The sequence below is a fragment of the Miniopterus natalensis genome, chromosome 1, assembly GCF_054644295.1.
Source record: "Miniopterus natalensis isolate mMinNat1 chromosome 1, mMinNat1.hap1, whole genome shotgun sequence".
Lineage (NCBI taxonomy): Eukaryota > Metazoa > Chordata > Mammalia > Chiroptera > Miniopteridae > Miniopterus > Miniopterus natalensis.
The window spans coordinates 140,356,933-140,384,241 of NC_142081.1; the positions used below are offsets into that span (position 1 = coordinate 140,356,933).

General features: G+C 37.4%; 1 protein-coding gene across 1 annotated transcript in view; it reads right to left on the minus strand.

The window, feature by feature from the left end:
- TET2 (tet methylcytosine dioxygenase 2) overlaps positions 1–27,309 on the minus strand; it is a 106,443-nt gene that overhangs the window by 55,153 nt on the left and 23,981 nt on the right. The window contains exon 2 of the mRNA XM_016223597.2: positions 17,588–17,733. The gene's annotated coding sequence lies outside the window, so the exon portion shown is untranslated. The remainder of the gene's footprint in view (positions 1–17,587; positions 17,734–27,309) is intronic.

Sequence of the window (27,309 nt, forward strand, 5' to 3'; positions counted from 1 at the left end):
TAATTAAAATGATAATGTGCTGGATAAGAAATCAGGCTTTTTGGTAATAAATATAAGTCAAATGTCACAAAGTTTTAAAAGCCCTTTCATTAATTTTCTTCAAGATATATATTATGCTCTGGCAGTTGATCATAAGATCTCACTATAGATAAACATGGAAATATCCCATTCTTTTCTGTTTTAATGCTATTTAGTTGAAGACAATTAGATTTTATAAAAAGGTCTCATGGCATTTTTTGTAAGATAAGCATTATATCTTTACTACTAATACATGGTGAACATTTATGGTACACTTTTTGGCACATATTTTCAAATCTGTAGTTCAGCCCATTGTTTATTGAGCCTGTGAGTTGAGTACTGTGCTAGGTGTACTGAACAGATACATATGTAAAATAAAATGTCCATAGAGTCTTTTGGTTGGGAGGGGAGGAAGGGGTAGAGAATAAATACATTTTCTTTGTTTAATAATAGAAAATTAAGATTAATAACATTAATTCATTTTTAATGTACTTAAGCTGGAAATAACAGCACTAGGAAATACAGCCTTCACAATTTCAGTTTCTAAAGTTTTGGGAATCCTTTGATCTAGTGTGCACAAATGAGCACTTTTACTCTAGTTTAAAATACAGATGTGCAAACTAAACTCAAAGCAGAAGGAAGGAAATAATAAAGATCAGAGCAGAAATAAACAAAACCGAGAACTGGAAAACAATAGAAAAGATAAACAGAACTAAGAGTTGGTTTTTTGAAAAGATAAACAAAATTAACAAACTTTTAGCTAGACTGACAAAGAAAAGAAGGGAAAGGACTCAAATAAAATTACAAATGAAAGAAGAGACAACAGAAATATAATAGGATATTATAGATACAACAGAAATATTGCATTATAGATACAATAGAAATATAAAGGATCATAAGAGACTACTATGAACAACTCTACATGAACAAACTGAACACCACAGAAGAAACTTCCAGAAAATTGAAGAGGAGGGAACATTCCCAAACTCATTTTATGAAGCCAGTATTACCCTGATACCAAAGCCAGATAAGGGGATACTACAAGAAAATAAAACTATAGGTCAATATCCCTAATGAATATAGATGCCAACACTCTCAACAAAATACTAGCAAACTGAATTCAGCAGCACATTAAAAGGATCATAGAGCATAATCAAGTGGGATTCATCCCTGGGATGCAAGCATGGTTCAACATACCCAAATCAATAAATGAAATAGACAAAATAATAGAATGAAAGATAAAAATCACGTGATCATCTCAATAGATGCAGAAAAAGCATTTGACAAAATTCAACATCCATTCATGATAAAAAACCAACAACTCTCAAGTAGGAGGGAATGTACATAATATAGACCACAAATGGCAAGTTCGTAGCTAGTGTATCAGTGGTGAAAGGTTGACGCTTTTCCTCTAAGATGAGGAAAAGAAGGGTTCATACTCTCACTACTCCTACTCAACACAGTACTGGAAGTCCTATCCAGAGAAATCAGTCAAGAAAAAGAAAAGGCACCAGAATCAAAAAGGAAGAAGTAAAATTGTCCTTATTTGCAGATGACATAATTTGAAAATCCTAAAGACTCCATAAAAAAGTGTTAGATCTAATCAACAACAACAAAAAAGTTTCAGGATGCAAAATTAACATACAAAAATCAGTAGTTTAATAAATTAGCTGAAAAAGAATTAAAATTATTCCATTTACCATAGCATCAAGAACAATAAAATACTTAGGGATAAATTTAACAAAGAAGGTGAATCGATCTCTACACTGAACACGGCAAAACACTGATGAAAGAAATCAAAGAAGAAATGAATAGATGTAAAGGTATCCCATGTTCATGGGTTGGAAGAATTAATGTTGTTAAAATACCCACACTACCCAAAGCTATCAGTAGATTCAATGTAATTTCTATCAACATTCCAATGGTATTTTTTACAGAAGAAAAAAAAAATCCTAAAATTTATATGGAAACACAAAAGACTCTGAATAGCAAAAGAAATCCTGAGGAAAAAAACAAAGTGGGAGGTATCACACTTCCTGATTACGAGCAATATTATAAAACTATAGTAATCAAAATGGTATAGCACTGGCAGAAAAGCAGACACATAGACCAATGAAACAGAACCAAGAGCCCAGAAATAAAGTGATGGATATACGGTCGACTAATATTTGACAAGGGAGCCAAGAATACTCAATGGAAAAAAGACATTTTCCTCAATAAACAGTACTGGGAAAATTGGCTATTCACATGCAAAACAATCGAAGTAGACACCTACCTTATACCATTCAAAAAAATTAACTCAGAACAGATTTCTATTTCCAGTCCTCAGCTGAGTTCCCAATTTGAATTTGTAATTGTCTCCCAGTCATCTGTATATCTAAAACTGAATTCATTATCTTTCATTCCAAACTTGTCCTCTCGTTTATTCCCGATCACAGTGAGTGGCAATATCATCTACCCAGCCACTTAATAAGAAACCTTGGACATTTAACTCTTTCTTCTCTTATAAACATCCCATCAAATACCATTCATTAATGGTTTTCCCTTCTCACGGTCTCTGGAATCTATAAATTATCTACACGCTTGCTCTTAGTGCCATAGCTCTTGCGTGGCCATCGTGTTCCTGGATTACTACAACAGTCCGTTAAATGGACTTCTTGCCCCAGCCTTGGTCACCTTCTAAATCTTCTCTATACTAAAGGCCAGCATTGAACACCATTACTTCTCTACTTGCTTCCTGCCCTTCAATAGATCCCCTTAGCCTTCCACATCCCATAATATGACCCTAAAGCCTTCTCTCTCACCTTTTATCTCATGCCCATTTGCTCCAGTCTCTTACTGATATATTTATAATTCATAGTTCCTTTAACACACCACATTCTCTCTTGCCCCTGTGCCTTTGCAAATCTTACCCATTTCTCTCCTCTTTACCCTTCCCACTCTGAACAAATTAACTCTTACTCAGTATTGTGTATACTAAGACCTCAATAGACTTCCTCTGGAAAATCTTCAAGGAAGTCCTTCAAGAGGGTGTCAGATGCTCTCCTGGATGTCCCAAGGATACCTTCTATTTTTCCTCACCATAGCACTTGCACTGTGCTGTATCTGCTTATTTCCTAATCCGAATCCTCCACCAGGCTTAAACTTCTTGCAAAGTAAGAGCTGTGTCTATTGGTTTCACAGTCACAACCATAATATCTAACTCAGTACGTGGGAGGAAGTATTTGCTGAATGAATGAGTGACTTTGCATACATATTCTCTCCACGACTGGTTTATAGGAATCTTAAGATCCACATTTAACAAGGATGCCTTTTAACACAGACATTTCTTTCAGTGATTAAGTGAACTAGAAACTGAAACACACAAAAATTTTATAAAGAACAAAAGTATGTACTATCAGGTATTGGTAATATGTAGAAAAAATAACTACAAAAAAAAAAATGGCATTTGGTCATTGAATTAGCAATTGAGGAAAACCAATTTTAAAGTCTCTTCCCATACATGTTTATTTTCAACCCAGGTCCCAATACACAAAAATAAATCCACAAAAAACTACTTTACCTATAATATAAATGACTCCGTTTCTTTTTAAAGCACACTGAATAAAAGTACCAAAACCTTACATAGGAATTTGGAGCCCTAAATTCCCTCAGGGATTTCCCTTGTTATCACTCATAAGGTTTGCCCTCTGACTCAGTTATTTCTGAACCACCTACAGGCAAATTCTATGTTTTATCTACCTTTCCTCTCCAAATTAATGCCTAGCACAGATATGCAGCAAGTACTCAAAAATTTGTTGTTGATTGAAAATAGAATAGGTATATTATTATTGATAGGCTCCACTGTAAACAAACCAACCAGCCTGAAATGTCAGTAAACTACCTATAACTAAGTATTTTATGCCAACCACGGGGAAATTTTTAGCATTGGTGTTCCCCGATGATCAGAAATAAACTCTGAGTTTTCTGTTTTTGTATAAAATTATTTTAATGCTGCCTACACGTTTAAGATTTCTGAAATTCTTAAAGGCATCTACTATTAATAAACTACCTTCACTCTGAAAGAATAAAATCACATATTGAATTGCATTAAAAAACACAAGAAAATATGAAAGAAACCTGTTAGATTTCTGTTGTTCCCACTGTGACAAACAAACCCGACATATGTTAAAAGAAAGTTGTTGGAAGTGCATCATGTCAGCCACGGACCTCAATCAATGGGTACAGGGTACTGAGACCTCCAACCCTGGAAGTCAATTCAGTTGACTATTTAATATAAAGATCCAAAGTCAGTGGGTTCTGTGTCCACGATCATTCAGTTGAAGACTCATTTTGATCCAGAAATCTATTAGACTTATCCTAGAACAAATTCAAACTTCAAATATTATCAATCAGATGCAAACCTGGAATTACATTGTTATAAACTTAATCACCCTGGTGGAATAACTCATGACTGGAATATGAACACCAGAGGAGAATGTGTAAGACATTTATGTAGACATTCATTCCAGTGGATTCCGTTTTGCTACCTGCCACCCCCAATCAAACGTTTATACCATGCACGAGGCATCTACTTATATTTCTGCTGTGCTAGTGGTATTTATTAAATTCCAAACTTAATTAAACTGGCACTCATTTTAATCATTTTCCAGCAGATGTTGAAATTTAATAGCTCTGTCTCTTTATTCCTGTTTATTTCTAAAACACTTATCACTACTTGAATTTGAGATTACATTTGCTGACAGTATAATTCTTTGGAGGAAGGAGACTGGTTTTAATTGGTACCAAGTTTCCTGCTGTTTCCTCTTTGTGATGGCAGGTCACCGTGTCAAAAAAACAGGAAGACATCAAAGAAAAGAATTAATACTAAATTAATCCCAAACTTTGAGATTAATTGGAAACACTATCTTCTCTCACCGCCGTGTCTTTATGCACTCCTATTTCGCTCTTCTTTATCCTACGGGCTAGTAAACAAAGTCAGGCACACTCAGCAACTTCTCTATGATTGGAAAAGGTTTAGGAAATGTAAAAGGACTAAGTGGTACAATAAATATGCCCTGGTTAGGTTTTTAAACTTGTTGCACATAAAAATAAATTGTCTCTCTGTGTCCCTTATAACTTCAGTTAATGGCAAGAAAAATAATTAGATGATAAAAATAAATGAGAAAACCAGGGTTGACTAATTTGGAAAACTGATTCCACAGAGAAGTCAAAATGTAATTAGGAAAAACATTTTGGGGAGTCCTGCTCAGCGCTGGGCTGTTGGACTGTTCACAAATTGAACAGTCGATTTCTTCAATTTTTGTAGAAAACTGTCCTACCCATTTCCAACAAAATAAAAGAACGTATGAAAAACATTCTGATACCTCTGAAAAGTGAGTTTCCTTTATTCTGCTTGTGCCTAACTGTATGACAAAGGTGTTTAAAAGTGATTTCCACAGCTGGAAAGTTGGTGTTAGGAAGGAAACAGCTGGGCTCTCCCCCTCTGAAAACAAGGAACCACAGAGTTGTGATCAGGACCAATCATTTAAGTTCTTTCTCCTGCTCCCTTAAGACAGATGCTAAAACTGAAGCCATGGTCAAGGCCAACCGAACGTGCTCACCACTTGTCTTTTAAAACTCGCTCCTGCTCCTCCTGCAGCATACCAGAGGAACTATGCAATGCAAGATCTTGTTAAAATCTGTTGGTGATTCTGGATACACTTCAAATCATCTTAAATCCAGTTTTCTGCACTCCAGCTTCAGGCTTTGCTCGCCTTTTAAGGAGAATTTCCAAGCTTAACGTTTTCTTGTTTGTGTTAAAGCAAACTCCTGTGGAATTAAGTTTACTACCCTAACTAGAAACTCATAAGATGGCGGATTTTTGCTTTAATTTTCTTATATATTTATAGCATTAGTTCCTTAGCTTTGAGATCCTGTTGAGAATCTTATGAAATCATTCAGTCCCCTCTTCCTACCAAAATTTACGTAAAATTTCCAGTGGGCTTATAGAGTTGCATAAATTAATGCTTAGAATCCTCATCAGCTAAAGACTTTAGCTCTTCAATTTCATTTGAAGAGTTAACTTGAATTGGAAATGTAAAAAAAAGTTTACTCCAAAACATGTTTTATAAGATTTGGCTTTTGTTTTTGCAAGACTGGCTGACAATTTATTCTCTCTTCTTGAAAGCTAACTTTCTATTTTGAATTTCCTTGAAAATGGCATCCTACATTAAATCCATTTAAGGAGCAAATTTTCACTATGTTCATGAACAAAAGTAGACTGGAGGACTTGTAGAGAAGTGGTAACATAAGAGCAGTAAATGATTGAAATAATGAACAAAAAACAAAAATTGGAAAATATCCTGCATCAGCACCAAAATGCCAGGGAATAGTGCCAGCAAGAGTCAGAAAGTCTGAGGAATTTCTGGATATAACACGTAGATGATCCATATTGAGGGACATCACTGAAAGTCTAATCCCAGCTCCTATTCCTAAATCAGCTGGGGAATGCTGCATAGAATAAGGAACCCCAATGTGACTCCCCAATATCCCTTATTTTCGGCATGGTTTGGGGTAGACAGTGCAAGCAGGAGAGAGTGGGGCTCTATAATTGAAGCCCTCCACCCCTGGCCCATAGCTGAGAGGAAGCTAGAAACCCAACAGAAACGCCACAGTGCTGTGGTACCTCTCTGAGCTACGTGCTCTTTTGGCCGGCTTGCCCTGACAAAGGAAAACTGTCCTCCCAACCAAAGGTGCCCTCCTAATGCAGAACAGCAAAAGCTAAAGGTGAGGGAGCCTTTGGAGAAACAGGTATTATTTAACCATAAGCAGCCAAAGGAAGGACTGCTGAGGAAATAAAACATGCATGAAGTCTCCAAACAGAACACCTGGGGGGGCGGGGAGGGACTCTTCTCTAACCTGGCTGCTCTTTCAGAATGGGCTCCATTTCCTCAACTGGTAGGGCTCCCTGCAGGAGGGGGCCAAGGAGGTGGGCCGAAGCACAAAAAGAGAGAGGGAAGTGGGCGGGGTGGAAAGATCATGCTGGGATCTGATGTCTTAAGCAATATTTTCAACAAACAGAAAAAGTTTACACTGATAATGTTCCAAATGTACCAGTAAAAGAATGTTTTGAACAATCTAAGAAGATTTTATTACAGTTTACGGTACCAGGTACGTCAGGCTCCCTTCAAGGACGTATAAATAAAGAGGGGGACACATACAGAACGGGACCGATGGCGGGGGAGGGGGAAATTCAACTAAAAGAGGGAAATAAACATATTACCCAACAGGAGGAGAGAAGCATGCTTCCAGAAACGATTTGCTTACTGTTCTAGAAATTAATCTTGGGCCTTGTGTGCTTTATCCTGGCAAAGAAAGTTTTCATAGGTGTTCTTTGAAACAACAGGTGATTGATTAGATTAGAAAACAGGCTGCAATTAAGGAGGAAATTCAGGCCCTGGCCGGGTAGCTGAGCTGCTTGGAGTGTCATCCCATACACTAAACGGTTGTGGGTTCGGGCCCCAGTCAGGGTGCATGTGGGAGGCAATCGATCGATGTTTCGCGCTCTCTCTCTGTTCCTTTCTCTCTAAAAATCAATAAAAAACATATCCTTGGGTGAGGATTTTAAAAAGAAGAATTAAAAAGTAAAGGAAAATAAAGCCAGGTAACGTAACTTCACAGTGAAATATAAAACAGAATTAAAAGAAGCAACTGGACCCTCCCCCCCACAGAAGTAACACTGCAAATAATGAAATTACAAGTAAAGAATTAGTTGAGGAGAGGTTTGCTTCTTTCTTTTTCTAAATAACTTTTTGCACAAAGAAGAAATTAAAACTTTAAAAAAAAGAATTTCTGACAAATGGTAATGAATACAGCACATCTCGAATGCATGGGCTGTAGTGAAATTTATACTGAGAGGCTTAAAATCCTTTCATTGACAACACAAAATAGCATAAAAATAAATGACGGAAGCACTCTAGCCGAATAATTTAGGAAAAAGAAACAAAACAAGTTTAAGCAAAGAAGGGAAATGTAATGAATAATAACATAATTAATTAATAAAAATATATGCAGTAGGCTAGTAAATCCAGGAATAGATTATTTGAAAAGGAACAGATGGACCAAAAAATCACTAGAGCAATAAAAACACACACACATAAATTACTGTAGACAGAGGTGCTATATCTACAGATATAGAGAATATTAAAAATAATGAAATGTTATATACTTTGAACCAATAAATTAGAAAACTGAGATAAACTGAATGGGGTTACAGATATATATACTGCTAAAATCAACTCAAAAAAAGTATAAAGCATAAGTAAATTTATACTTTCGGAATACAATCTTTAAACTTTTCAAATTATCCTGCAATCAGACCTAGAGTTCAGATGTTCCCACAGATATATTCTTACATTTTTCCAATAAACATGTAACTCTTATGTTATTTAAATTTTACAAAGTATAGAAAAAGGAATAACTAAAGATCTCCCCATTAGTAAATTATTCTGAACAACTGAGAGCACTTTTTTCCTATCGACTGCATATGCCTGATATATGACGTCTGCATTTTTAGGCAATAGTAGCCCATTATTCATTTGAATACCTATTAAACGCTTCGTATGCACTAAGGTTTCGACATTTTTGCCCCTAAGGAAGAGAGATACTTAAAACATCATAAGGAAACAATGGGATTAGCTTTCTAATAATTATTATAACATGCTTTGGAAATACAGAGAAGGAGCTAAATTTTCAAGGAGTTGGGGACGCCTTCAGAGGTTGTATGTTACTTATTAAAATTAAAACTTACTCAAATCTTGCCATTATAGTAATTTCAATTGCTAAAATTTCTAAGAATTGACTCACTTTGAGAATGTGGAACTTAAAAAAAAGGAACAACGAGAACAAAATTATTCAAAGGAAACTATGATTTCTTACCTTTAAAAAAGTATGAAACAATAAAGGGAAAAATCTTTTTGAGACTATCCAGTTATGTACTTTTAATAAATATATAACAAATTGTCCTAATTGCAATACATTAAAAATGCCCATGTAGTCAATTCTGTATTTTCTATGGAAAGTTTATTTACCTCCTCTATAAAAGTTATGGGTTTTAATACTCACTTTACGTTTTCCCAAAAGGTTCTCTAGAGATCCAGCATATTGATTAACCTCTGCAAGCTTGCATACATTTTCAGCTATGTCCTCATAATACTGCAAAGCTCCTGGACAGCAAAGCCAAGCGTACTGCCTACCACAAGACCTACATTCGAAAGTGAACTGACCACTTTCCTCCTTTTACTTGAGAGTGAAAAGAAAACAGAAAAATTCTGCAAGTTGCAGTTTTGTTATGCAAAAGGTTGATTAATGAAAATTTTTTTAAAAGGTTTTTTTTTTTTCCAATAAATGGTTTATTTTTTAAAATCTATCATCAATTAAAACTTTCTGGAAATTTCAAAGTATTTCCTGCATTCACAACTCAAATAAACAAGGTCTTGAGTGTGTTTTTCATCAAAACTGTCACCCAATAGACATCAAATATCCACAACAGATTTCAAATTTCTCTTCCTGTATTGAAACATTTATGTACATCAATACTACTGGAATTAGAACACTGAATGCATCCCTAATAGCCAACAAAAGCATAAATCTCATCTGTAAAAAATTTAATTTGGGTAGGATACTTTAGGAAAAAAAACTTAGTATCAAATGTTAAGTATACAAGTGTTTGTTACAACTGAGCATCTCTGACGTTCAAGCTCTGAAATAATGTAACTTGTATAGGAGATTACCATGCCTAGACACTTGAAGTTCCAAGTGTCCCCCGCAATGGGCAGGTGCTGTATGAATTTTAAGAAGGAGCCAGAGGTGACAAAGAAAAATAAAAGATATCAAAAAGATCACAATGTGAATTCATTCTTTTGAAGAGTATGATTAAGTGCATACTATGTATCCATATACTGTGCACAGTGTCAGGTATAAGAAGGTATGACACAGCCTTGTCCTAGGGGCTTCAGAGCTTGTAGAGAAGATGGGCACAGATGACAGCAATAAGTGTGATGCTGAGGAACAAATATGAGGCTTTGCTGATAAGAAACCCAAGCTGAGTCTTTAAGGAAAAATGGCAGCTAACCAGGAGAGGAACAGCAAATACAGAGGCTTAGATGAGTGAAATAAGTTTTGCTCAAGACCTCTGGTTGGGAATAATTACGTCCAGAACCTGAGGTACAATGTGATGACAAGGAGGTTGAAGAGTACTTAGGAGGCAGAGAGCAATATCAAGCACAGAGTTTGGTCTACTTCCTGTGGGCCAGTGGTTTTTCACATGAGTTCTTTGGATAGCAAAGGTTCACAGAGCTATTCAGGGCCACACTGGCTGAAGACGGTTAGGTAGGTGGCTTTAAGCACCCCCAAATTGCATCCACCGCCTCTGCATTGACCAGATAAACTCCATTTTAATTGTAAAAGCTTGTGGGGTGGGGAGAAGCCGCCTCTACTGCTTTAACAAAGTGTGACAATGGGTATCCATCAAAGGGTATTTCAGGAGGCATGTGCGTCGTTATATCTGCATTAAGAATGAGCACACTGGGGCACATTAAACTGACCATCACGGGGGAAAAAGGAAGAACAGAAGTAGAACAATAAGAACATGATTAATTCATGGAAAAAGGAAATTCCAAAAAGAGGTATAAAGGGGCACGGTGTGGATAAACAGGATCTGGCGAGGGTATGGGTGGGAAAGAAAGGTAGGTGTTCTTGCCCAACAATCGCAACATTCTCAACAAAGTAGGAAACAAGCTGGCTGGGAGGACTTAAGGAAGGATGGGGGTGGTGGGGGTGGGGGTGGTGGTGGTGGTGGTGGTGGTGGTGTGTGTGTGTGTGTGTGTGTGGAGATTCAAGATCTTGAGAAGATGGCCATGGTTTTTGTGTTGTTTTGTTTTGTGTTTTTTTAAATCTCTCCAAGACCCCAACCAAAAAATGTCACACACATACACAACATTAACTATATGATCACACATTCTCCCAGAAACCCACTACTTGTTCTTCTAGTCTTCTCAATATAAAAAAAGCCAAGATAACACACTAATTTTACACTTTTAGGAAAAGGTTAGGTAAGAGTAACATCTGTAAAGATGGGTAAACATTTCTACTTCCTTTGTTTCCACTGAAACTTGGAGAACACTATGCTAAGTGAAATAAGCCAGTCAGATACCATATGATTTCACTCATATGTGGAATCTAATGAACTAACAAGCAAAACAGAGACAGACCGAGAGAGAGCAGGCTGACAGCTGTTGGGGGAAGTTAGGTGTGTGTGTGTGTGTGTGTGAAGGGATTGAGCAAAAAAAGAGCTCATGGACATGAACAACAGTGATGATTGTTGGGGGGAGGTGGGAAGTGGGGAGGCAGAGGAGGGTATAGGAGGGATAAATGGTGATGGATGGAGGCTTGACTTGGGGTGGTGAACGCACAATACAGTGTACAGATGATGTGTTGTAGAATTCTGTACCTGAAACCTGTATAATTTTGTTAACCAGTGTCACCCCAGTAAATTCAATAAAAAATAAAATAAAATGACAAAGATACTATAGTACACTAAAAATAAATAAACTTACACAATTATAATTAAAAAAAAGAAACTTCCTTTCAGAATACAAAGTGTATTCACCAAGACTCTCATTTCTGTTTTAAATATCCTATGAGATCAGTGGAGGCAACTGATACTTCACCTTTTGATGGGGAAACTGAAACACAAGAATGGTGAAAATAACTTTCAAAGGGTACATTCTATTTTAGCCTCACTTACTTGTTCTAACCTCAAAGTACATGTCATATGTAGATAGGCATTAATACCAAAAATGCTACAGTGCTATTTATATAATGAATTTAGGAATTGCCAAAGTTCTCAGGAGAACCCCATGACAATGTCAAGAGTCTTCCATAATTCAGTCTCTGAGGACAAAGAGACTATGAGACCTGTCTGAGACTTAAAATATACACAAGACAGCACCACATATAACAAAGGTTATGTTTTTACACAGTCGAGTCATGGCTTGTATTTGTATCATAATGTGGCATATGTAATGGAGAGAGTACAGAAATGTATAAAGAATTGTTAATAGAAAAATAAATGTCTTTCTCTTTTAAATAAATTTCTCCTCACTTGCTAGATATTTTATTAAAAACAAGAACACATTTATTAACAAACAGATGGGTAACAGAATAGTTTGAAGAGTGCAGATTTAAGAGCACTGTATATTAGATGACTTTTGTTTAAAGTCCTATGACTCAAAAGATAAATTGATAAGGCTTGTTAGAACCTGACCATTGATTTTAGTTCATAAGGTTGATCTTTAAGAAAGCAACATTTGCCCTAGCCAGTTTGGCTCAGTGGTTAGAGGGTCAGCCCTCAGACTGAAGGGTCCCGGGTTCGATTCAGGTCAAGGGCACGTACCTTGATTGTGGGCTCCATGCCCAGGTTGGGGCACACAAAGGAAGCAACCAATCGATGTCTCTCTCACATCAGTGTTTCTCTCTCTCTCTCCCTCTTCCACTCTCTCTGACAAAGCAATGGAAAAAATATCCTCATGTGAGGATTAAAAAAAATAAATAAAATTTAAAAAATAAATAAAAAGGAAGCAAACTTTGTCCACTCACCTACTGATGGACATTTGGGCTGCTTCCAGATCTTAGCTATTTAAAATAATGCTGCTATAAACATAGGGGTGCATATATTCTTTCAAATTAGTGTTTCAGGTTTCTTCAGATAAATTCCCAGAAGTGGAATCACTGGGTCATGAGGCAGTTCCATTTTTAATTTTTTGAGGAAACTCCATATTGTTTCCCACAGTGGCCACACCAACTGCATTCCCACCGACAATGCATGAGGGTTCCCTTTTCTCCAGATCCTTGAGAACACGTGTTGTTTGTTGATTTATTGATGATCGCCATTCGGACAGGTGTGAGGTGATATCTCACTGTAGTTTTAACTTGCCTTTCTCTGATAATTAGTGACGTTGAGCTGTGGTACATTTACATAATGAAATAGTACTCAGCTATAAAAAAGGACATCTTGCCCTCTGTGACAGCATGGAGGGACCTGGATGGAGAGCATTATGCTAAATGAAATTAGCCAGTCAGAGAAAGACAAGTACCCTATGATTTCACTCGTATGTGGGATCTAATGAACAAAATAAACTAATAATCAAAATAGAAACAGACTCATAAAGACCAGACTGGCAGCTGTCGGAGGGAGCGGGGTTGTGGGGCTGGGTGAAAAGATGAAGGGATTAAGCAAAAAAAAACACCCAAAAAACACCACACAAAAACCCCTCGTGGATACAGACAACAGTCTGGTGATTACCAGAGGGGAAGGGGGTGGGAGGGGGGAGGTGCAGGAGGGCACAAGGGGGATAGATGGTGATGGCAGGAGACTTGACTTGGGGTGGGGAACGCACAATACAGTATACAGACGATTTTATTAACCAATGTCACCTCATTAAAAAAATACAATTAAAAAAATACAATTAAAAAAATACAATTAAAAAAAGAAAGCAACATCCGATGTCTTAATTTTAAGGGCTAGGTCGTGATTTAAATTTGCGATAACAGAAACCATTTTTCTTCTGAAAGATAAACAGAAAAAAAAGTACAGTGATAGAAATGCTATTCCATCTCAAACTACTGAAGAGATAGAAAGAGGACTTATTTTAAATCGGGAAACATCAACAATGACTAGGTTCGAGAATCTAAGCATATACAGGCAATGACCTTCTTCTAGTCCTACTATGTTTCTTCGACCCTTTCTAAACAAGTTAGATATGTTTCATGAAAGAAGGTAAAAATGTCCACATTAATTAGGAGAACAGCTAAACACAGTCTTAATGGGCACAACCAAACCTTCTAACTCTAGTTTCCATAAGCAAGCGGGAAAAACACAAATTGCTAACACTTTTTACAGCCAGCAAGGAGAGTGGTGGGAGGGGAGCTCTCAATACCGAGGCCTGAGCCAAGTCCACGTTTTGCCAATAGCTGATGGCATGACCTTAGGAAAGCCATGTTCCATCTCTGGGTACCCAACTTCCCTATTTCTTTTAGCTCCAACAACTTAATTGGTCATTTTAAAACTTGAAGAGAAACTTTTTGACTCATCTCCCGTATCCGCTACGTGGAAGCGGCAATGAAATCCTCATGATTTTTTTCCTTCAATGATATCAAATCTATCTTCCTTTTTCAGTCTTACTTCTATTATCATAATCCACGTTCTCAGCCTCACTCCTAAATCACGCTCACCACTTCCTCCACCTCCCTACTCTTCTAAACTTGTCAAAGTAACAATATTGTTAAAGATCTGAATCACTTTGTTACTTAGTGCTCCAACTGTTGCTCGGTATTTGTAGGATAGCATTTAATCATCGTAAGCCTGGGCTTAAGGGTTTTACAAAATTTGGCCTCACCTGCTCTTCCATCTTCTCTCTCACTCCTCACCAACTCGACCCAACACTGCCTGCCTCTGCCCCTCCCCCTTGCCCTATGCCTGGCAGACCCCCGACCTCAAAGCCAACATCCTTATTTCACTTCGCCCCGTGCAGTTTCCCCTCCACCAGCCTCTTCTGGCCTATCATTCGAGAGTGTCTGTATGTGTGTGTGTGTGTGTGTTGTTTGTTTTACGGTAGAGAGTGTGACGCTATGTATAAAAATAACTTTAATTAGGACTTTTTCCTTGGAGGTTCTTTTTCAGCATCACTAAGGTATAAATGACAAAACTGTAAGATGAATACACACAATGTACAATACGATAATTTGATATACATGGACGCTGTGAAAGAATTCCCCTATGAAGTTAATAAACACATTCATCACCTCACATATTTAAACTTTTTTGTGTGTGAGAACATTTAAGTTCTACTCGCTTAGCAAAGTTTAATTATATGACACAGTGTTATTACTGTCACCATGTTATACAGTAGATCCTCAGACTGTAGTCATCTTGTAACTAAAAGTTTCTACCTTTTTACCAATTATCCGCGTTCTTTGTATCCTGTAAGATCTAGGCCACGACCTGCCGCTTTTTTGGCAAAGTGTCCACTTGTTTTCGTCTAGACAAACGGTGCCATTCCTTAAACTCCCGAAGTTCTTCTCTGAATCGCGGGGGTACGCGGGGGAACGTTTACTGGTGGAACATGATTAAGCTGCATAAGATGCCCTGATTCCCTGACTCACTGGAAACCCTCCCACTGTCTTAGGGCTTCTCGGCTTTTCTTCCTCCTCTACCTGGAATGCTCTTTCCCCGCGTAACTTGACAGTTATGTTTGCGTTCCTTTTTCACTTTTACTCAAAAAATCATCTTCTTGTGAGGTGTTTTTGACTACTCCATCTTCAATTACTTCCTCAACATGCCCCCAACTTCCTTGCTCTACTTTAAATTTTTATGCTTAGAATTTCTTGATGTTTAACATACTATACATTTTATTTATTTATTTACCTTGTTTATGTCTGTCTCCCACTCTAGATTCTAAGCAAAACAAGGAGAAAAACTTTTATCTGTTTTGCTCATTAATGCATTCTAGTTCCTAAAGAGTGCCTGGTATTTGATAGACATTCAAGAAGTGTCTTTAACTAAATTCACTATTAAAAAACTGAAAGCAGCATTAATAATAGTAATTAATAACATAAAATATAAAATTGAGAATGTACTATCTGCCAAGCTCTGCACGTATTATCTGTATATGATCTCATTAGTATTAACTAGGACATATTTGCTAAGTAAAACAAGGTTTAAAGGGGTTAAATAATTTTCTAAAGAACATACAGCTAATAAATGTTACTAAAATATAAATCCTAGGCTTATTTGTTACTGAAAATAAGTCCTAGACTGAGCTTATCCAACTATAAGAAAATAAATGCAGAATAAGATATTTTTTGGACATAGGGAACAATTCCTCTGGTAGTTCACTTGTAAAATCTTTTATTTTTATTTTTTTACCTATATCTAATACTTTCATTTCCTGACCTCATTTCTTGTAATTTATCTTACACTTTTCCTAAACTTCTGCACTTTCTTACTTACCCACCCTTCACCTCCAACAAAGAGAAAAATCTTATGTCTTCACTAAAGATAAAAATCCCAGTTTAAAAATTTCTTTCGGTCGTCATGTTAAGGTCAAGTACAGAGTGAGCAGTCACAGTCCTCACAGTGAGAGCGGCAAAGCATCCACTGAGGAGGCGAAAAGCAAAGAATGCTTTATTCATAATTACCTAAGATTTTCCAGCCAGAGAAGGGAAAGAGGAAGTCTATTTTCAGTGACAATGATTACTCTAAAAATATTAACATGCAAGGGGAAAATTTTCATTCTGAGAGTTACTACAGTGCTGAGCTCTCTTTCCCTTACAGGGTGACTTCAAGTTCCCAGGCAGAGAGGTAATCTAGGCAGAGGCACTGGCCCCGTGTCTCGAAAATGGCAACATCCAGGAATCATGGGAGTTTAACTGAGGACACGCTGGAAAGGGTTTCCCAGCACCAGGTCAGCCTCTAAGAAGTATCGAGTGGCAGAGTGCATACTTCGCGTCTGCAGTGAGGGCAGAGAGTACAGCCACACAGGCTTTTTAGAAGATCTGTTATGCTGAATGCATAAACAAAATTCAGGGAAGCCAAAGCTGAGTTACCTGCTAAAGGAGTTACAGAAGGAAAGTAAAAGCCACGTTCTTCCTTTTCTCTACCTAACCTCTATGTTCTTTCTTATGAGGCCCCCATAGTTTATAGTAAAGACAAAGCTACATATGGTGGAATTCATTCCAGTCTTCACCTTAAATATTTTGGAAGAATAATACACCAGTTCCCAACTTCTATTCATCCACGTAAGTGATAATCAGATAAATAACCTTTAGGCTGGGACACTCATTAGCAGCAGAATGGCATTCAGGATAAATAGATCTTTATTAAGATGAGCTTTAAGAACATGATGTAAAACGTATTTGGTGTCTCCCTCTCTGTCAGTACCTCTACTTGTGTTTTTAGAAAAATCATGTGGGGGGAAAAAACATGTGAAATATCACACAGGTTTTCCTGAGCTCTGTCATTCTATACTTTAGCTCTCCACTAGTTCTGTGGAGCCAAACTGTCACGAAACCCAGCCGCCTCAGCTCAGTAGGTGCTCACTTTTCAGCCCAGCAAATCACCACCAATATCACTCTTTTGGTTCTCAGCAAGAATGAGACAAAGTGGCCATGGGGAGGTAAAAATGGACAGGAGAAATACTGAAACAAGTGGTTATGGGTATCACATTTCCCTATGCTTCTTATAGTGATATTTGAATGGCACGCGTCTCTTTTTTTTAAATTCACAGATATTGAGAATCTAATGAAAACCCTTTCTCTAGAAACAAGCAAAAATGTACATACACAAAAGTCAGCACATGACTTTAGGGAATTCATAGATCTTAAAGCTAAGTCATGTGTCCAAAGCAAGGTAATAAAGCTAGTTGAGAGAGTACAACGTAACTTAGAGTTGAAGTTGGAAGAGACATTGACCATTAAGGTGGGAATAAACTTCTTACAAACCAAGCACCAACTGTCCCCACTATCTTACCAGCAGCTCTATCCCTCACTGCTCCTCCTGGATCATGGCCTGTTGGCTGCTGCTGAGCCCATCTCCTGCTTCCAAGTGTGGTAGCTCAACAGGAACAAGGGCAAGTAAACAATCTTGAGAGGGTCTGCTGCTGAATGTTGGCCAGCCTGGGAAAGACACAGAATGAATATTTTTAAGTTAGCAAAAAGGAACAAGGCATGCACATCTGGTATGAAAGCTATTACATAGAGTTTAAAAGGTTTAAGATGCCCATAATTGGATATTTCCACTACACCGATGGCTGTTAAAAAAAAAAAAAATTAGGGTTGGAGGATCTTTCTCAAAGCAATGAAACTCCCAAATGCACCATAATAACACTGTCTCATATTTGTAGAGCACTTGTCCTGCCCAAAGAATCTCTACCTACATCGGTGCTCCTCACATCTTGACAGTGATAATCAAGTAGGACTGGGACCCACTGGCTTCTCTGGTCCTTTATCTGTTTAATCCAGGAGCTCTCAGCCTTGGTCACAATGGTATCATCTGCATGTGAAGCTGAGGCCTCTGCTCAGAGATTCTCATTTGTTGGGCTAAAATAAAGCCTTACTCCCCAGGGGATTCTAAGGTACAGCCAGGATTGAGAATCATTAGTTTAAGCCCTTGTACTTGTTGAGATGTAACACTAAACCCATAAATAGCAAATGTTTATTCAGACTACTATATCCAGGCACTGTGCTAAGTGCTAGGAGAAGGTAAAGCATAATAACATGTGGCTCCTGATTTCAGGGGCTTTAATTTAGCTGGAGAGACTGGACACATTCTTTAAAAATATAACCTAAGTGCCTTTGTCAAAGATGTAGTGAGACTCTAGGGTGCTACAAAAAGTAGAGATTTCCGTTCATGAAGTTAAGGAGAAAGTTTAAAGCACGGTTTCAGAAAGTCTTCTTTTGAGTTCTAAGAGCAGGGTGAAATTCAGAGACAGGCAGGGAGGGACAGGAAGAGAACACTGCTTTCAGAATATGCACAGCAGAGCGAGGGAGATAAAAGCCCATGCTGACTAAAGGATTTCTATAAAGGGACCTGATGAGAATTCGGAGAGGCAGGTTTGAGCCGGAACATAAAGAGTAATGGTAAAATCGCTAAAGGAGTTGGGCCATTTCCCCCAATATCTGAAAACAGTATCTGGAATAGTATTGGACACTGTTGAAGGCTGGTGTCCCAAGGAGTCTTAGTAAATTTACTGGGTTCTCAGTACATGCCAGACACAGTGCTGGATGTATTACATATGTTACCACATTTAACACAAACAGCTGGTGAGGTGGTTTGCATCCCTACTGTACAAAGAGAGCTCACTTAATTTTCTCAGTGAGCTGAGACTGGGGCCTGCTGTTTCCTCAGAAACATGGCATCATGTAGGTTTTTAAAAACAGAGACATAATTCACATACCATAAACTCCATCCCTTTAAAATATACAACTCAATATTTTTACTACATTCAAAAATTGTGCCATTACTGCCACTAATTCCAGAACAACTTCATCACTCCCCAGGTAAATCCAGTGTCCATTAGGAGTCAGTTCCCGTTCACCCCTCCTCTAGCTAATGGAATTTCTGTCTCTACGGATTTGTCTATTTTGGATACTTCAAATAAATACAATCATGTAAACTTTGGCTCTTTGTTCCTGGTTTCTTTTACTTAGCATAATGTTTTCAAGGTTAATCTACATTTTGGTGTGTATTACCATTATCATTTCTTTTTATGGGTAACATTCCACTGTAGAGACATATTACACTTTATTCATGATGGATACTTGAGTTATATATACTTTTTGGCTGTTATAAATAATGCTGCTATGAACATTTATTTACAAGTATTTTTATTGTGGTAAAATGTGTGTAATATAAAATTTACCATCTTAACCATATTTTAAGTGTACAGTTATATGGCATTAAGTATATTTACCATCCATCTCTAGAACTTTTTCATCTTCTCAAACTGAAACTCCATGGCCATTAAACACTGACTTTCCATTTTTCCCTCCCCCAAGCCCCTGGCAAAGATGATTGTACTTTTTGCCTCTATGAATTTGACTATTTTATGTACCTCATATAAGCAGAATCATACAATCATTTGTCCTTCTGTGACTGGTTATTTTATTTAGCATAATGTCTTCAAATTCATGTGGTAGCAGGTGTCATAATTTTCTTCCTTTTTTTCCTTTTATTAGCATTTATTTCATGCTGAATTTCCTTACGGGCCACACGTTTTTGTTTCTTGTTTCTTCTGGGGTGTCTTTTTCTTCTGTGCAACCTCCTCTTCTGGTTTAGGAACCATCTGCTCTTTTTCAGTAAGGATCCTCTCAGTGTGGCAGGGAGAGCTCGTGTGTGGGGTAATCCGCCCACGAGCTCTGTAAGTTCTGCACTGCATCTCTGGAACTCTGTTCACCTGGATGCGCTCAATGACCAGAGAGTCTACATCTAAACCCTTAAGTTCAGCATGACTCTGCATTTTTAAGCGTGAGCAGCAAAAATTCAGCACTCTTTTTGGGCCACCGACCATGTGTCCAGCCCCACTGTTTCACCTGGGCACACCTACTGGCTCCACCACTGTACTGAGGTAAAGGCACACATTGCTTCTGTAAAGGAACATCCTTCAGATACTTGGTGGCTTTTCAAATATGCATACCCCTGATGGCCAGGGCAGTTTCAGAGTGTTCTTAAAGTGAACACAAAGATTTGAACCTCTTGATTTGTATGACTCTGTGGGACTTCCTGGGTCAAGTGAACACCAAATCATTTTCAGAGGTCACCTCTGGCTGCTTATGCGGAGAGCTTCTTCCTTTTAAAGGCTGAATAGTATTCCATTATATGTATATATTACATTTTGTTTATCCATTCATTTGTCAATGGACACTTGGGTTACTTCCACATTTAGGTTATTGTGAATAGTGCTGCTTTGAACATGAGATATTATAATATTTATAAGTTTTTGTGTGGATGTATGTTTTCAATTTTCTTGGGATTGGGATTTCTAGGAGTACAATTGCTGGGTCATATGGTAATTCTATATTTAACCTTTTGAGGAACCGTCACACTGTTTTTGCAAAGTGGCTATACTATTTTACATTTCTATCAGCAATGTAGGAGTGTTCCAATTTTTCCACATTCTTACCAACACTTGTTATTGTCTGTCGTTTTTATTATAGCCATCCTAGTGGGAGTGAAATAGCAGAAGGTTACAGTGCTATAACTTATTATAAGCAAGATTCTGGATTATCGCAGTAGTTCAGGTGTAAAATGTTAAGAGAACAAGAGGGCTCCAGAGGAATGAAAAGAAATGATCAAGCAGGAAAATATTACTGATTGAGAAGTGGATTTTAGTAACAATCTCGATGTAGGAAGAAAAAAAGACTCACTTGTAATAAAGCTTTGAGTTTGGTAGCTTGAAAGAATGATGGTATTAATCAGAGAAACAGATAATTCTAGAAAGGAATCTGAAATAAGACATTCTTGACATATTTGAGGAAGCTATACAATGCAAATAAATAATTATCAGGCAGGTGAAGTTCAGGAGGTCAGGGTTGGAGACAATGAACTATGTCTTGCTTTTAGAAAGGATCACAGAAACATTGGTAACACTAGAAAAGGGTCACTGTCTGTACATGCATCAATTCCTAAGGCTGGGTTTAGCAATGTATGGACTAAACACTGAGGAAGGCAGAGCAACAGACCTATACACTTGCTTTCCAGTTTTCTGTTTAAAATAGTAAAACAAAACTTAAACAGTAAAAATAACATATTCTTTACACTCAGAGTTTTATTGGAACTTTACCCGCAAGTCCCTTGACTTGGTATTAAGTTTTTACCTAAAACATTGGGGCATTCAGGACAGCGGTGCCCTTGGTGTGAGTGGGTTTAGTGGGACTGCCCTCTGAGGCTGGCACAGGATTGGGAGTCCTAGAGGAATGAGTGTCACTACAAGCAGTTATCTGGTTGGCTGGGAACCCAGCTGGCAAACTATCAAGGAGGAAAGTGAAGTTCCAGTTTTCTATGCCTCAAAGATCCCCCTTATAAAAGGAGGCCATCTCAACAAATAGAATGTACACCTGTAAGAGACCACAGGTCTCTTGTTAGAACACAGTTCCTCAGTGGTCAACAGTCCTGGCTTTGTTCCGTTTTGGAATGTCTCCAATATGATAACATTCAGGAATCAATACAGTGATAACTCGTGTGCTTGGGCACCTGTTTTGAAAGAGAAGTTTAGTGACACTATTTAGGAGGCTGTGGTAAATATTCTTAGAGAAGATGCAGAATACTGGCAGTCAGCTTATACACTGAGTTTCCCCTCTGACCTGATCCTCTGAGACTATAAGAAAAGTCTCTTAGAATGCAAAGAAGAACAAACAGGAGGATAACTGTTGCTGAAGACAGGTTCAGACAAGAGAGAGAGATTAAGAGAGATCTAAGAATGAAAGCCTATGAGTTCATTTAAATGTTCTTACTCCCACACATGTCTACATTTTTAATTAAATGAAATAAACCTCACCGTCAAAGTTGCAGTCTTACTAAGGGTATGCGGTTCCAAGACAGATTTTTCTTTGTTCCCCTAAACTGAAACCTATTCTGGTATATTTTACCTGCATCAACTATTTGCTGTTTTAAAGGGTAATATGTACTTTCTACAATATTTTTTCAGAATGTAGAAGAAAAATAACAAAAGTAGCTAAGATTTATTGACAGTCATTTAATCCTCAAAATTCTATTTGTCATGCCCCTTCGCACACATTTTGCAGGTGGCAGGCCTCCGGAGCCTGTGCTCTCATATCTACCAGGCCTCACAGCCTGCACCTGCTAAGATTCAATGAAGAAAATGTCTCAATTTGGTTAAAGATAAGTTAGCGTATATTTCAAACCCTAGAAGCAGATACTTGCTCTCAAAAAGTAAACGCCAACTTTTCTCTGCAAACTAGTCACTCCACCTGTAAACATGTATGTATCAATATGAGCTATGCATTGGGTATAGAAATCTTTCTTTGAGGCCTTAAATACATTATCCTTTCAACAGCTGGATCCATCAATGATCAAAAGTCATTAAATACTTTTGTTACAGGATGATCTAGCCCTCCCCTCCCTCCCCCCCCCCCCCCCCCCGTGGATATTTTTTCCATTGATTTTTAGAGAGAGTGGGAGGAAGGGAGGGGTTGGGGGTTGGGGAGAGGGAGAGGAAGCGGGAAGGAAAGAGAGAAAGATTGACTGGTTACCTCCTGCAAGTGTCCCGACCAGGGTCGAGGATGGAACCTGCAACCCAGGTACTTGCCCTTGACTGGGAATGAAACCCGCGACCTTCGGTGCAAGGGCCGATGCTCTAACCACTGAGCACACCGGCCAGGGCTCCTCTGCCTCGTCAAAGCTCCTGAGCAATAGGTGTTCCCCTCTGCTGTCATGCTGCCTTGGCGGCCTCCCAGTTCAGCGTGATCGCCCTCCAGGTGCAAACGGTGTCAGACTGGAGTTCACTGAACAGCAGGTTACTGACCTCAGAATATCCCCACAAAAACGCAGTTTTTCCCCTTTCTCCCTCTCTCCTCGCTCTCTCTTACACACACCCACACCCTCTTTCTGCAAGTAAATGGCCGCAACTGTACGGTGCCCAAAGGGAAGTGCTATTTCAGAATGTCAACTACTTGGCAGCAATGGCTGTTCTATTAGTGCTTTAAAAAAAAAAATCACCCCAGTAGTCAAAGCTCTAAAAAGAAAACTAAAGGAAGTCCTCTTGCATATTTCCTCCCTGCACTTCTAGCATATTTTTCCTTGGTGACTCCAAGGAAAAGAATCAGTAAGCACTTACAGAACAAGTTCCAGTAAGATAAAAACACCAAATAAGATTGTTGCTAATCAACAGCTTTTATAGAACTAAAATTTCCAATCAAAGCTGAAATACGAGCCAGCAGTCACAAACTGTTTGGTATAGTATTTCCACTGCACAAAGAAATAATTTAAGAACCAAACAGAAATGAATTCTGTACAGGTATGAATTCACTCGGCATTGTTTGTAGATTATCTTTTCAACTTCTATATCTTCCAGAAACAAACGAAAGGCAGGGAGGGGGCATGAGGAAATAGATATTAAAAAAAACACACACCAAAAAACCCCCCACAAAATCCAAAGTGGAAAATGCACATTAGGAGAAAACACTAAGTAAAACCAAGCAGAAAAAGCCTATACAAATTCTTGCATCTGGAACACAAACATTTCTACAACACTCTTACACCTGCTGGTACTTGACCTCTTTGGTCAGAGACCGGGCTATTATAAACCAATGGAGATGTGCCCAGTATCTTAACTCTGAAAAGCCAGTACGGGATATGGATTATTTTTCATCCACTAAAACAGGAAACATAATTCTCTACAACAGAATTGCCTTTCCCAATGCCCAAGGATTTGGGGGATCCTCTCTAGAAATTACATGTAATGAAAGAGAAGAAAGGGGTATATGAGAAGAAAAGGGCATGTGCCAATTTTAATGGTTTGTCTGTGATTTCTCATTTCTCCACACAAGGAACATTAGGTATTGGCGAGGGTGTTTATACGGTTGATTGACTGCAGGGCAATAATGTTACTGGGAGCTAAGTTTTGAGCTGAATTTCACAAGAAGCTTCTTCCCCATAACTTCCATAAGCAAACTAAGGAAGACAAGATCATTAAAGTATGCATCCATCTCAGGTTCTAGTTCTGACACTGATACTCCATAACTTCGTGACTTTGAGCCAATCACTTAAGGAAACAGGCGACTACAGATGTCTGTAAAATGTTGAATTGTATTGTCTCTGTTCCTAACCAGATTTGGGGCTTTATGATTCCATGACTTAGATATCTAATTTGATGCAGATGGAAAAAAAAAAATGTAAAGAAAGAGGTACTGCACAAATGAGTGAGATATTAAAAACATGAACAAAATTATATTGGTAGAGTTACCCCAATTTAAATACACTTAAATATTAAAACTTTATAATGAATAAACTTTAAATTGTAATATGTAACTGTAACTGAGAGTCACAACGCTAATTACTGATTCCAAAGCAATTTTTACAATGTATATTCTATTCCTTTAGATACAGTAATTTTATAAGTGATGTAATGGAATTTTCAGAGTAATGAGGTTGCTACCATGGCTCATTTAGATTGAATTGCTAATTACATCCATTTATAACAGTCATAGACTGAGGATCGATAACCTGGTAGACCCTAACTGCTTTTTAAAAAACTGCTTCAAACCTATAACATTAACCTAGATATTTAAAAAATGAGTTCATTTCCTCTACTCTTTAAGAAAATTATTAGGTGTATATTAACCCCACCTTCCCATTTCCTTAAGACATGGGAAGTAAAAGAATACATTTTTAAATCTATTAAATATGATATAAATGATTCAATTATGAAAGGATGCTGTAAATCATGAGCTATATGAGTGAAGGTTTAAAACCATTACATTAATAATATCAATATAAACATCAAAGGATCAATGAGAAAAGTTCTAATGCTTGATAAGATGACAAACGGTATATAAAGTAAAATTTTATACTATATATAAAATTTCCAACATTTAATTTATGACCATTTTTAAAAAGCAATGTTACTTCAGTTATAATACTGTCTACATTCTAAAACTTTAAACAAGGAAAATTCATCAAACCTTACTTCCAATAAGGCAAAGGAGAGAGAAAAACAAATTTCCCAAAGATTCTAATCTTATCTTGCTCCTTAAAATGGAATATTATACTCAAATGACTTCAGAACACATAGAAAAACTCCAGTGTTATGATTACCTGGATTGTTAAAATAAATTATGCATTTTGGCCCCGGCTGGTGCACGTTGGATTCCCGGTCAAGGGCACAAGGGCACGTACCTACCTGGGTTGCGGGTTCACTCCCTGGTTCCGGGCACGTATGGGAGGCAACAGATATCTATGCCCCACCCCCTTCTCCACATCCTTGGGTGAAGATTAAAAAAACCCAGCAGTTTACTAAACATCACTTAAGACAAATGATGATTCTCCTTCCAAAATATGAAGAGCTGGCATGTCAAAAACACAAGTCCCAGTGCTGCAGGAGGCTCCTAGGGGCCACCTACAGGCCTAGATTATTATAGCTGATGGGCTGTGGGAGGTTTAGGGAATCATGAGGAGAGAGCCCCATGGCTTAGGACAGCAGAATTCTCCAGCTCCCTTGGACATGTTTCCGTAACCATCAGCATAGCCACGCTCATGTACACCTGCCACATGGCGGTTCTGGCTGTTTATATGATTCTTAGACGGGATAAAAAAGGCATTAAGCAAATGTTAAAAGTCTTTGCAAATCTACCACTTGTTATTGGAGAAAATGTAACTATTAACTTTGGCAATAGCTAGGAAGCAACATCATGGGGAAATCTGATGGAAGGAATGAAAAATTAAAGATGAAAGGTGTTTTTTCCCTAAAATTAACTATGAAAATTATATAAAATATTTTATGACAATTTTAAAATTATTGAAAAATAAAAATATAAGATTAAACCTTTAAGTAATGACCAGGATGACAGAATTGAAGTATATTCCTCCCTAAATAAAGAAGACAGTTAGTATAAAAAGATGTAAATTCAATCACACTTAAGACTAGAGAGTCATGTAAATGAATGAGAAATCCTAATAGATATTTTAACAACAAAATTTTGGCATAATACTTTTCATAAAACTATCATTTTCATGTTAAACTGGATTTTCATATATTAAATTTCCTGGAGATGCTGTACAACTAGTCCTACTTAAAAGATTTCTTATGAACAAGCATATCATAAAGATGAAGAAATGGCAGCCAAATTAAACAATATTTCATGCTATGTTAGAGATGCAGGAGGTGCTCTATATAGAACTGCAATTTTTGAAAATGTTTTTATTTTTTATTGACTAAATCTTCTAAGTGAAATATACAAATTTAAAGGGGACAGGATTTGTTGTTGTCCTCTTGTTGAAAGGGATTAAAGTTACCTAGCAACCACTGTGTTGTAGAAACCAAAAGAAGAGTTGGTTGTCTACAACCACTTTCTCTAATACACAAGAGTACAAGCAAGTAGAAAAGCACTATTTGTGCTATGGTGTGTCAAGACATGATAAAGTAAAAATCATCAAGAAACTCCCAGGAAAAAGAAAGCCTCTAAAAGCATATTAATTGTAACTCTATTGAGAGTCACAAATCACTCAGAGAGAGACACATGAACACTCCAAAAAAGGAAATAACAAAAGACTTGGCCAAAGATTATATAGAGGGGAGTTGACAACAGAAACTTTTTAAAGGTCTTTAAAATCTTCTACGCAGAAATATAAATGAGCATAATAATGGTGATAATAATTTAGAGAGCCAGAGACTTCATTTTAAAACTTACTTTTAGAGAGGCAAACAAGGAACAAAAGTCTGAGTTATAAAGAATCCTAAAAGGACAATACCAATTAGAATGTGAAATATAGTTTGTGATAGTGGTAAATAATGAAGAATATTTACATTTCAGAAAGTTTTCTTTGTGTCATGGTATTTCAGTATACAAAAAATAAGCTCTGAAATAAATGTAACTCTGCTCCCTAGTAAATCAAACACACTATATATACTTTAAAACAAAAGAGCTCAATAATTATAGAACACGTGTGCATGTATTTTAAACATATGCAAATAAAAAAGAGCAGATGTGAGAGTTTGTTTTCTCCTCTTTGTATTA